Below are 11,461 nucleotides of genomic sequence, written 5' to 3'. Positions count from 1 at the left end.
GAAGAATGGGCTCCGGAGTGTCATCAGTGGCTGAGGGGTTATATTGTCGGGAGAGGGCATCTGGTTTCTGATTGCGAGACCCCGGCCGATATGAGAGGGTAAACCGGAACCGATCAAAGAACAAGGCCCACCTCGTTTGTCGGGGGTTCAGTCTTTTAGCTGACTGGAGGTAGGCCAAGTTCTTATGATCGGTCCAGACTGAAAAAGGTTGGTCGGCACCCTCGAGGAGGTGCCACCACTCTTCAAGGGCCAATTTTATGGCCAGCAGTTCCTTGTTTCCCACATCGTAGTTACATTCAGCCGGGGTCATATTGTCGTATTGGATGCTAGCCAAACAGCATATTACTGGGGCTGAAAGTACATTAACTAGCTACCTGGTTAACTAAAGTTTTCTGTCATAGTGAATGATTTGGTCAAATTAAAACAAACAGGTCTATAATGTGAGGTTGTCTGATAGAGTAAATTAGGTTATGGTGCAAAATAGTTAAATAACTGCCTGTGGCTACCAGGGAAAATGATAGGGCCAGATTCTGCATGATATTGTGAGAGATTTGAGACTAAATACAGTACATGTGAGAATTGCTACCCTCAAGGCTAGATTTGTGCCAGATATTTAACTGACCACAAATTCTGACTTCGGGTATTTGTGTTTTCTCACTGTTTACTGAAAAGACCTGGTTGATTCTGCATGTATTCCAGTTTCACATTGTCATTTATTTCACTATATTGTCCAAAAAAAATAAAAACCGATTACAATACAGTTTATTTCACAACTATATGTTGCATAAAGTGTCTGCTTCTCAGGGTGTGTATTTGCATCCTGCAATGTAAATAACCCCTTGAGGTTTTAGGCTACAGCAAGAGTTTTATTTTTAATAGCTCTCCATATCAGATTGTTTTCTATTTGAGTATCTGTTATTAAAATTACTTTAAGAAGTGGTAGCCTGAGAGAGAGGAGAAACCCTAATTTAACTATCTGAGCACAACTGTTACACAAAATATTATATAGCCAATAACTTTAAAAACCTCAATCTGTAACTGAAACCAATGCAAACAAATTTTTTTGCTACAGTTTAACCCTTGTGTTCTGTTAAGAATCTTAAAATGCCACCACAAGTCAGCCCCCTTAAGGACCATATTGTTTCAAAGACTGACAAAGGATGCAAATTAGAGGTGAAGTACATCAATGCAGTATAAGGTAAGGTGATGTCTGATGAAATGTAACATTTAAAAATTACTAACATGTACAATTATTATCTGATGAGCATCTATTTCAGACCTTCAAGATACATTAAATACACTCTTGCTAATTTTCTCAAATCAGCTACCATTCATTATGTTACGTTTTTGTGTAATTGTCATTCTTTACCTGCAAGATGTGCATTTTCTGCATCACATATTACCATAGACTAATTAATAATGGTAGAATGGATCGCTTTTCCTGTTTAAAATGTTTTCATTGTCTTTTGCAGGATGTGGTGTGTTTGCAAAGGGTTCAGTTTACAAAGGAGAATTTGTTGTTGAATACAGGGGAGATATGATAAATGATGCAGAATCCCAGAGAAGAAAAAAACTTTACCACCCATCATGTGTTGCATTTATGTTTGAGTTCAAGTGGAGAGGAAAAAGATCTTCAGGCTTAAGACTTCATGCTGAACCTATAATATACTAATACCTATATACTATACTATAAAGTACAGTATGAGACTGTACAAAGTGCTGACACAGGATGTGAAAATATGCGTTTAAATCAATGATATACTAACAGTAAACCAGCTGCCAGCTGGGATACATGGTGGTGATGTAAGCGACAACTTGTTCTTTGGGGGATGTGTGATATGTAATACTAAAACACAATACAGCTGACATGATAAAGGCCTTCAGTAGGGTCCTGCTTCCCCAGCTGTGAGGCTCTGTTCGTGAAGATTATGATCCCCTGTGCCAAAACCTTCCGTATTTCAATTGTGTGCTGACATAGCATATTATTAGCATATATTATGTTTATTTAGGTTACCACAGACAATCGGTAGCCACATAATAGTCCAGCAAAGTACAACTGTACACACTGGGAGTTAGCAGGGGCCCAGCAGCTCATGGGCTGGAAGGGCAAACAGGTCTAATGTACATACAAAGTCTCATTCAAACATGTGTGTATTGTTACAGAGTGATGTGCCCATGGGCCTGCGACACCGAAGGCGAATCTCTCCCCGCCATGTAGGGCATGCAAGGACACCTGGACCCTACAGACAGTGTCCATGCTGCAGGGACAACCAGGTGAAAAGTGCATGTTTTATCATGGGTTTATGAAACATATTGTTGACTGTGTAACCCTCAAGGACCAGGCTTCTTTACAACATGGAAAATGTATAGCAGAGTGCGCTGTCAACACTGAACATGTTGAGATAGTCTAGACTGTCTAGTTAATTTGTACTCTTTTTCAAATGAAATTCTTTTTGTAGCCAGGTATACAATAAAGTAAAGGTTGTAGCTCTAAAATCCTGTAGGACAGAATCTGTGAAGGTGTCTTTATTTTGACAAAGTAGTCATCTGCAGTATATCTGAGGTCGATTTTCTCTTGTGAGATTGTAGAAGTTTGTTATAAAGTAATAGTTTCACTGAAGCCTGATGTTTTTCCTCATATGTTGCTGAATTTACAACCAAAGCACCACCAGGTTCCATCTACTCCCCGCCATCCCCAGAAGAGGAAGCGGACCTCAGTAGCCCATCCTTCCAATTGATGGCCGATCCCTCAGTCTGCCATCCCATCCCACCAGAGGACCTGCAGTGGTCTCCACTGTCGCCCCCAGCCCTCCACTCCTCCGCTGTGACAGGACAGCCCTATGAGGATCCACAACCGCTCAGTGGAAGAGTACCAGCAGATCTACTATGAAGTGGTCGATGACATGCTGAAGCATGTGTGTGTGTCAAAAGTCACGTCACACCTTTCCAGCTGCATTAGAATCTGTCTCTCAGCTTTTCCATAAAAAACACTTTTAGTCCTGTATTGTTCAATTTTAATTCTATTTTTGCTCCTCACAAGTACATGGATGGCATGGCTCGTCCATACACTTTGGAGCTCAGGCGTCATATCAAGCAGAAGCTGTGGGAGCGACTGAATCGTCCCCTGACCACAACATTGGCCAGTAAAGACGGACTGGTGGATGTGGACGTGTCATACAGTGTTGGAGTCTATCCTCCCCTTCATGATGTCGACACCGCGGGAGAACCAGAGCCTGAGAAGCCACCAAATAAAAGAGCTAAGAAACATAATTAAAGTAGGAGATTTTAGGAGAACTACAAAAGACAGAATCTCTAAATAATATTGTAGATTGACATCATAGAAACAAATCACATGACTCAAAGCAACTTTAACTCAGCATTGTTTTTATATCACCACAGCCTTAATCCACAAACCAGATCAACTAAGTTCCATTCTCCAACTACAGCCACTGTATACTGCCATGTTAATCCTCTGCCAGCCACATGTTTAACCACTCTGCTACTATCTCTGCTGACCATTACCTGCAGCCACTCAGGTGCACATCAGCATCCATTTTACAGTAAACATCTATCTGGTGCATGCTCTGCCAGCACCCTGCAGGCTCCACCTCCACTTGCAGTCTCTGGCCAATAGCTGCAGCCCCAGCCTCCCCTGCATCCTCTGACAGCACCCTGCAGGCTCTGGCTAGAGAGCTGCAGCACTAGCATCCACCTGCGTCCTCTGCCAGCACCATAGAGGCCCCGGCTCCACCTGCAACCTCTGGCAGAGACTGCAGACCTAGCTTCCCCCTTCAGTCTCTGCCAGCACCCTGTGGGCTCCGCCTCCACCTCCAGGGTCTGGTCTGACAGCTGCAGTGCCAGCTTCTGTCTGCATCCTCTGTCAGCACCCTACAGGCTCCGCCTCTACTTGCAGTCTCTGGCCTGCAGCCTCCACCTACAGCTCCTGCCAGCACTCTGCCAGATTCTCCTCCACCTGCAAGCTCTAGCTGAAAGTTGCAACCCCATCCTTTGCCTGCAGCCTCTGGCCAACAAACGAAGCCTCATCCTCCACCTGCAGCCTCTGCCAGCACCCTGCAGGCTCCTCCTCCACCTGCAGAGCCTGCCAGCTGCAGCCTCAGCATCTGCCTCCAGGCTCTGCCATCACACTGCAGACTCTGCCTCATGCCTGCAGGCTCTGGTCAACAGCTGCAACCCCAGCCTCCGCCTGCAGGCTTTGCCATCACCCTGCATCCTCCGACTCCATCTGCAGCCCCGGCCTCCGCCCGCAGCCTTTGCCAGCACCCTGCAGGCTTGACGTCCACCTGCATTCTCTAACTGACAGCCCCCTCCCCACATGCAGCCTCCACCAGCACCCTGCCGCCGCCACCTACAACTCCTGCAGGCAAACTGCAAGATTCTTCTCCACCTGCAGAGTCTGAGAGACAGCTGCAGCCCCAGTATCCACCTCCAGGCTCTGCCATCACCCTGCAAGCTCCGACTCCACCTGCAACCCCTGCCTCCGCTTGCTGCCTTTGCCAGCACCCTGCAGGCTCCACTTCAACCTGCAGATCAGGCAGTTAACTGTAGCTCCACCTTAAACCTTCTCCAGCAACCTTCTTTGAGCTTTGCCAATTGTCATCGTCCATCTATAACCCAATACTGGTATCAAACGAGCAATCCATCAGAATTGCAAGCTGCCGACAATAACCACAACGGACCTTTCACATACTGGAGGATATATCGGACCTGGAATCATTCATCGACCTGTTAGATTCTAACCTCTTTGTCAGAAATTAACCCAATTCTTTTGTTGGAAGCACGAGAAGTGACGACAGGAGAGGACTGTTTAAAATCAGCGGAGAGTTTACTGCATGTCTGATCACAGGTAGGCCTTACAGTGCTGGGATCAGAGAGACGGAGCTCCTGCAGGAGTTCCATCCACTGACCTCGAATTCAGGTCTTACAATACATTTTATCTTCTTGGGCTGCTCTGCACTCAACAAAGGTACAACAATTCATGCATTGTAATCCTATTGGTCATTTGGTGAGCCGGAGCTCACACCTCCTTGCTGGAATGTGATCTACACGTGGACATTCAAACAGAAATGCGCAATAACCTGATTTTCACCGGCATTCCAGAACAATCACCCGACAACCCTGAAACACTGGTTAAGGACTTCATCAAAAATCAACTCAAAATTCCACCGGATACTGTTAATAAGTTCAGCTTTCACCAACGTACACCGCCTTGGCCCACGTTCCATCAAAACATCCCGGCCAATAATAGAACACTACAAGCACAAAGAACTGATTAAAAGTAAAGGAAAGGAACTGAGAGGCACAAATTTGGGACTCAATGATCAAGTCGCACTTGAAATAAATGAACGATGAAAAATCCTTTATCCCATCATGAAACAACACAGGCAGAACAAACGGGCAAATATCATTGTGGACAAATTATACAGTACATTGAAGGACAGCTCTATCGTGACTTGAACATTGCCCCGTGGCTTTTGTGATTTCTACAGACCAACCAGTGACTGCTACATTATATGTTAAATAATTCACCCCCTTTCATCACCCTGGTCTCTCACATCCACACACAGAGCAACCCCTATCCCACACGGACTGCTACAACCATCTCTTGCACCATCTCTTTTTACTCTGTTATTCTGTTTCTGTTTTTGTTTTAATCACACCATGTGGAAATGTATACTTGCCTGTTTTTTTGTACTGCTATGCTCACACTCTTAACACGCATGCATCAACCCTAGATCCCGTTAAACCGCTTTTATGCTTTTTTGTTTGTTTGTTTTGTTTTATTGTTTTTGTTTTTTGTATTTATTTATTTATTTATTTTTCCCCCTTTCTCTCTCCTTCCCACATCTTCCCTCCTTTCATCTTATGAACACATATCTATAACAAACAATCACTCGGTCACTTAAAATAGTGCCATGTAATGTGTGTGGATTCCGGATCCAGGTTAAGAGGATTAAAATCATTAACCATCTGATAAAATTAAATGCTGATATATGCTTTTTACAAGAAACCCACCTAACAAATCCAGAATCACAAAACCTTAAATTCAAACAATTTAACCAAATATTTTCATCAACATATAACAGTAGGTAAAGAGGCGTCTCAATTTTAATTAATAAAAATATCCCATTAATTCATAATACATCTATCACTGATCCAGAAGGCAGATTTATAATTATTAAGGTATCCATTAACCAGACAACATATACAATTGCGAACATATACGGCCCCAGTAATGATGATTCATCCTTTTTTCATATGTTTTTCTCATCTTTATGCAACTCAACAAATATTATTATTGCTGGTGATTTTAACATTGTTATTAACCTGGAAATTGACCATTCAAGCATCTCCAGCAATATAAGAAATTGGCACTCCACTGAAATAAAAAAATATATGGAGCATTATGGACTTGGTGATAGCTAGAGAATGAGTAATCCTACATCTAGAGAATACACCTACTTTTCCTCCCTTCATCAGTCTTTTTCTCAAATAGACCTCTTTCTTATCAGTAATTCCCTTACCCAACATGTAACAGACACCACAATCCACTCCATTATAATTAGTGATCATGCTCCCATTTCCCCTCACATTAAATATTGAAGCCCATACTAAACCCTCTAGAAGATGATGCTTCAATACATCATTAATCCAGGACTTAGATTGTATTACCTTTACTAAAAAAAGAGTGGGCATTCTTTCTGGAAATGAACAACTCCAGAAATCTCATTATTATGGGAAACAGGCAAAACAGTAATTAGAGGGAAAATAATATCATACTCATCGTACAAAGAAAAAACTGGAACTGGAAAGCACCTTAGAACAAAAGATAAAACAACTCACAGATTTACATTCCCAAAACCCTAGCGAGCAAACACAAAATGAATTAAGCGAACTAAAAATGCAACTTGAAAATATTATATTAAAAAAAGCGCAGTTTCTCATTCAACAACTCAAATATGAACACTTTCAGTATAGCAACAAAACAGGCAGTTATCTGGCTAATCAATTACAACACAAAAAGGAAAAAGCATCACTCCCATCCATATTTAATCCTAGAGGTGAAATTGCTTATAATCCACAAGATATTAACGTATTCCAAACCTTTTACAGTAAACTTTACTCCACCAATTACAACTCAAATTCATCAGAAATAGACATTTTCTTACATAGTTTAGAACTGCCAACATTATCCAGAGAACAAGCTGACAGATTAGATGCTTCTCTCACTATCGACGAACTCCATAAAGCACTGATTTCAATGCCAAATAACAAATCACCTGGACCTGATGGACTACCAGCTGAATTTTATAAACATTTTTGTCAAATCCTATCACCACTGTTCCTCAGAGTCACCACAGAAGTTAAAGACACCTCCACAATACCAACACACATGAACACAGCCACCATGACACTCTTATTAAAACCAAACAAAGACCCGATCCACCCTTCTAGTTACCGTCCCTTATCACTTATTAATTCAGACTTAAAAATCATTACCAAAGCCCTAGCTACTAGAATAGAGACAGTCACTCCAATACTAATCCACCCAGACCAAACAGGCTTCATTAAAAACAGGAATGCTTCAGACAACATCCGTAGATTATTTAATTGAATTAATCTTGCACAACAAAAACAAACCAAAACCATAATTTTATCACTAGATGCAAAGAAAGCATTTGACAAAGTTATCTGGACATTTCTCTTTTATACACCACGCAGATTTGGGTTTAGAGAGTCGTTCATCCATTGGATAAGAACACTGTATACATCACCTAGGGCGACAATAAGTACAAATGGGATCAGGTCACAAAGTTTCATTTTACAGTAGGGTACCAGGCAAGGATGCCCACTCTCACCATCTCTCAAAGGTATGACCCCTGTGATGTATCGACACCCACAGTAGAGCATGTCTGATCTTTATAATCAGACGTACTCTAATCTTAAGTCACATTTTGTTGATACTGGATATGCTATCTGAATCTGAAATCACCTAGTTTCAAATGTGACAATTGCAAAAATTGCTTCTTTTTTTTACATAGTAAGGATGTCTGTCTTGAGAAGATGCTAACTGCAGATAAGCTGCACGGGTAAAGTTAACTGATGGAAAACAGTAAACAAACATTACAATTTACAACCAATCAGCCACAACATTAAAACCACCTGCCTAATATTATGTTGGTCCACCTCATGCTTCCCAGGCAGCTCTGAGCCATCATGGACTCCATAAGGCCTCTAAACATGTCCTCTGGTATCTGACACCAAGACATCAGCAGCAGATCCTTTAAGTCCTGTCAGTTATGAGGTGGGAACCCCATGGACCAGTTTTTTCAACAAATCCCACAGATGCTCAATTGGACTGAGATCTGGGGGATTTGGGGGCCAAGTCGACACCTAGGACTGTTTGCCATGTTCATCAACCCATTCTTGAACATGTTTTGCAGGGTGCATTATGCTGCAGAAGGAGGCCACTGCCATCAAGGAATACAGAAACTAGACTGGCTCAGCATGAACACCTCTCTTTGTAACTGGTTGCTGGATTTTCTTACTGGGAGGCTGCAGGCAGTTCAGGTCAGCAGCAGCAGCACATCCAGTACCATCATACTGAATACAGGGCCCCCCAAGGATGTGTGTTTAGTTCCCTGCTTTTCACCGTGCTGACACATGACTGCACACCAAAGTACAGTACCAACCTCTTCATAAAGTTTGTGGATTATACAACCATGGTGGGTCTCATTTCCAATAATAATGAGACAAGCTACAGGACTGAGGTAAGCCAATGCAGTGCAGAGACAATCATCTCTTTTTAAATGTGGAGAAGACGAAGGAGATTGTAATTGACTTTTGGAGAGCGCACACCCAGCATTCTCCTCTGACCATTGATGCTGCTGCTGTGGAGAGAGTGACCAGTACCAGGTTTCTGGGTGTGCACATAAAAGAGGATGTCTCCTAGAACAACAACACTGCATTACTGGCCAAGAAAGCTCAGCAGTCCCTCTATTTCCTCCACAAACTGAGGAGAGCTCGAGCCTCAGTACCTATTATGTGCTCCTTCTATCATGGTATCATTGAGAGCATCCTGACCAGCTGCATCACTGTGTGGTTTGGAACCTGCACCACCTCTAACTGGAAAACCCTTCAGCACATAGTGAATGCAGCAGGGAGGATCATTAGAGCTTCACTCACCTGCCTTTTGGACATTTATAACACCCACCCACCCCTCACACAGCTTCCTTAGTCTCCTACCATCTGGGAGGAGGTCCCGGAGCCTCCAGGCTCGAACAAGCAGACTTAAGAGACAGGTTTATGCACCAAGATGTCAGGAAATTAAACTCTCTTTTTCTCCCCACCCCTGCTTTCTGCTCCATGAAGCCTGGACTGTAAATCTATCACTGTTAACACGTACACAGATACACACTTATTCACACAAAGTACTAGACACCTTACATAAAGGATTTTCATTACTGCTACCTTGTACACAGTGTATACTATTCTTGCACAAATTGCTATTATCATTTGCCTTGCTATTTTTAATTGTACATATGGCAGCCCAATTATACGATAATTTATTTTCTCATATGCATATATAGTGGTTGTTTATACAGTATATTGTATGGTCTGTGTTTTCTGTCACAGCCTTCACTGTGGGTCTGATTGAAATGTAATTTCAATCCTCTGTATGTCTTGTTCATATAGAAGAACTGACAATAAAATTGACTTGACTTTTGTCATGAAGGGGTGGACTTGATCTGCAACACTGTTTAGGTACAAATGCTGGGACATGAGGTTGCCCAGCAGAACATCACCCTACCTCCACCAGTTTGCCTTATTCCCCTAGTGCTTCCTGAGGCCATCTCTACTCCAGGCAAATGATGCATAACCCAACCGTCCACCTGATGTGAAAGGAAACATGATTAATCAGGCCACCTTCCTCCATTGCGCCACAGTCCACTTCTGATGCTCACGTGCCCATTGTAGGCACTTTGACAGGGTTCAGCATGGACACTCTGACCGGTCTGCGGCTGCACAGCCCCATAAATAGTAAGCTCTGATGCGCAGGGAACTCTGACCAATTGTTGAAACTCAGATTCACGAGAAACAATGTGGATTCTATCCAGTCTACATGTGTTTAGTGGACTTGGAGAAGGCTTAATTTTCACATGACTGGTTTCACAAGACTCCTTAGGGATTCTTATGATGCAAGGAAACCTTCTGAAAGATTAATATATATATTTGTTTATTTATGCAACAGAATTTGCTCCAAACACATCTGTGGATATCCATAAGCCATACACACCTTCAATAACATCTGCACTCAGTTGTATCCAATTTACTGCTGCAGTGTGTATAACACACTTGTAGAGAACAGAAGTCATGACTTCACATCGCCACTAACCTCTATTCCACCAGCTTCTGTAACTCAATGCAAGCTCTCATTCAACATTTTTTCATTGGCCTTTATGAAAAATTGAAACATGTTCCTGGAGTTTACTGCCCATGTTCTAAGACAAAATGACGTCAACTGTAACACTTGTTATAGGAAAGTGAAACTTTCTTGATTTTAACAAATCAGTCACTTTTAGCTTCTGGGGTTAGGCTTCTTAAAACATTTCCACTGTTAAATTATATTTTGACTCAGTTTTATCTGTGTGAGTAACTCCAACGTCTCAGTGTTTGCAGATCTATCTGGGGGTAGCAGCTCAGTACTGGGGAAGTTTGCATGAATTTGACCTCTGAAAACAGTAATGATGTTATTCTTGGGGAACTACTAAAAGTTACTACGGTCTGAGTTGCCTAGGCCTGTAAATTGGCCCGGTCACATACAGAAGTGTCTGAACTCACCACAGCTGGTTGACTTGCTAATGGGCTCGCCTCTTCTGCTGCATCGTAACGCTTTTCAGTCTTGACCAAAGTGGTGGTCTAACCAATCAACTGAACCGTGTGCATTGCTGTGAGCTGTATGTGGGCAACAGGCTTCATCCCATGTAATAATGCTAACATGCTTAACTAAGATGGTGAATATGGTAAGCAGTATAAACATGAGCATTTTAGCACTGTGTGAAGGCCTCAGTCCTGGCCTAAACCACCACAGCCATGGACTTGGGTGGGTAATTTCTTGATGTGTGTAGGTTAAGTTGTAAGTAAATATTGTTTGAGATTAGTAGTGATGGGTCCGGCAACACCAATGCGTCGCCACATTCGTAGAGCAAAACCCCGTGTCGGTGCGCGTATCGCTTTAAGAAAGTCACGTGAACGATACAGGAAAACAAACTGTACTGACACTGCCGCGCCAAACTGTGTTTATAAAAAAGCGCATACGTCAACGGGATGCATCTGCCAAAACGAATCTCTGTCACAGCTGATGCCATCCAGGAGGTGCAGAGATACCTGGCAGAGGGCAATATTGCCAGGTCCCAGGATCCTATAAGATACTGGGACAACC

At 42.6% G+C, this 11,461-nt stretch overlaps 1 long non-coding RNA gene across 1 annotated transcript in view; it reads right to left on the bottom strand.

The window, feature by feature from the left end:
* Positions 1–11,073, bottom strand: part of LOC109968641 (uncharacterized) — a 12,852-nt gene extending 1,779 nt beyond the window's left edge. The window contains exons 1-2 of the long non-coding RNA XR_002276145.1: positions 10,861–11,073; positions 9,830–9,911 (exon numbers count right to left, since the gene is read on the bottom strand). This is a non-coding gene — a long non-coding RNA (uncharacterized LOC109968641). The remainder of the gene's footprint in view (positions 1–9,829; positions 9,912–10,860) is intronic.
* Positions 11,074–11,461: the final 388 nt, after the last annotated feature.

The sequence above is a fragment of the Monopterus albus genome, unplaced genomic scaffold (genome assembly GCF_001952655.1).
Source record: "Monopterus albus unplaced genomic scaffold, M_albus_1.0 scaffold157.1, whole genome shotgun sequence".
NCBI lineage: Eukaryota > Metazoa > Chordata > Actinopteri > Synbranchiformes > Synbranchidae > Monopterus > Monopterus albus.
The sequence above is the reverse complement of the archived record's forward strand: the minus strand, read 5'-3'. Positions and strand labels throughout refer to the sequence as shown.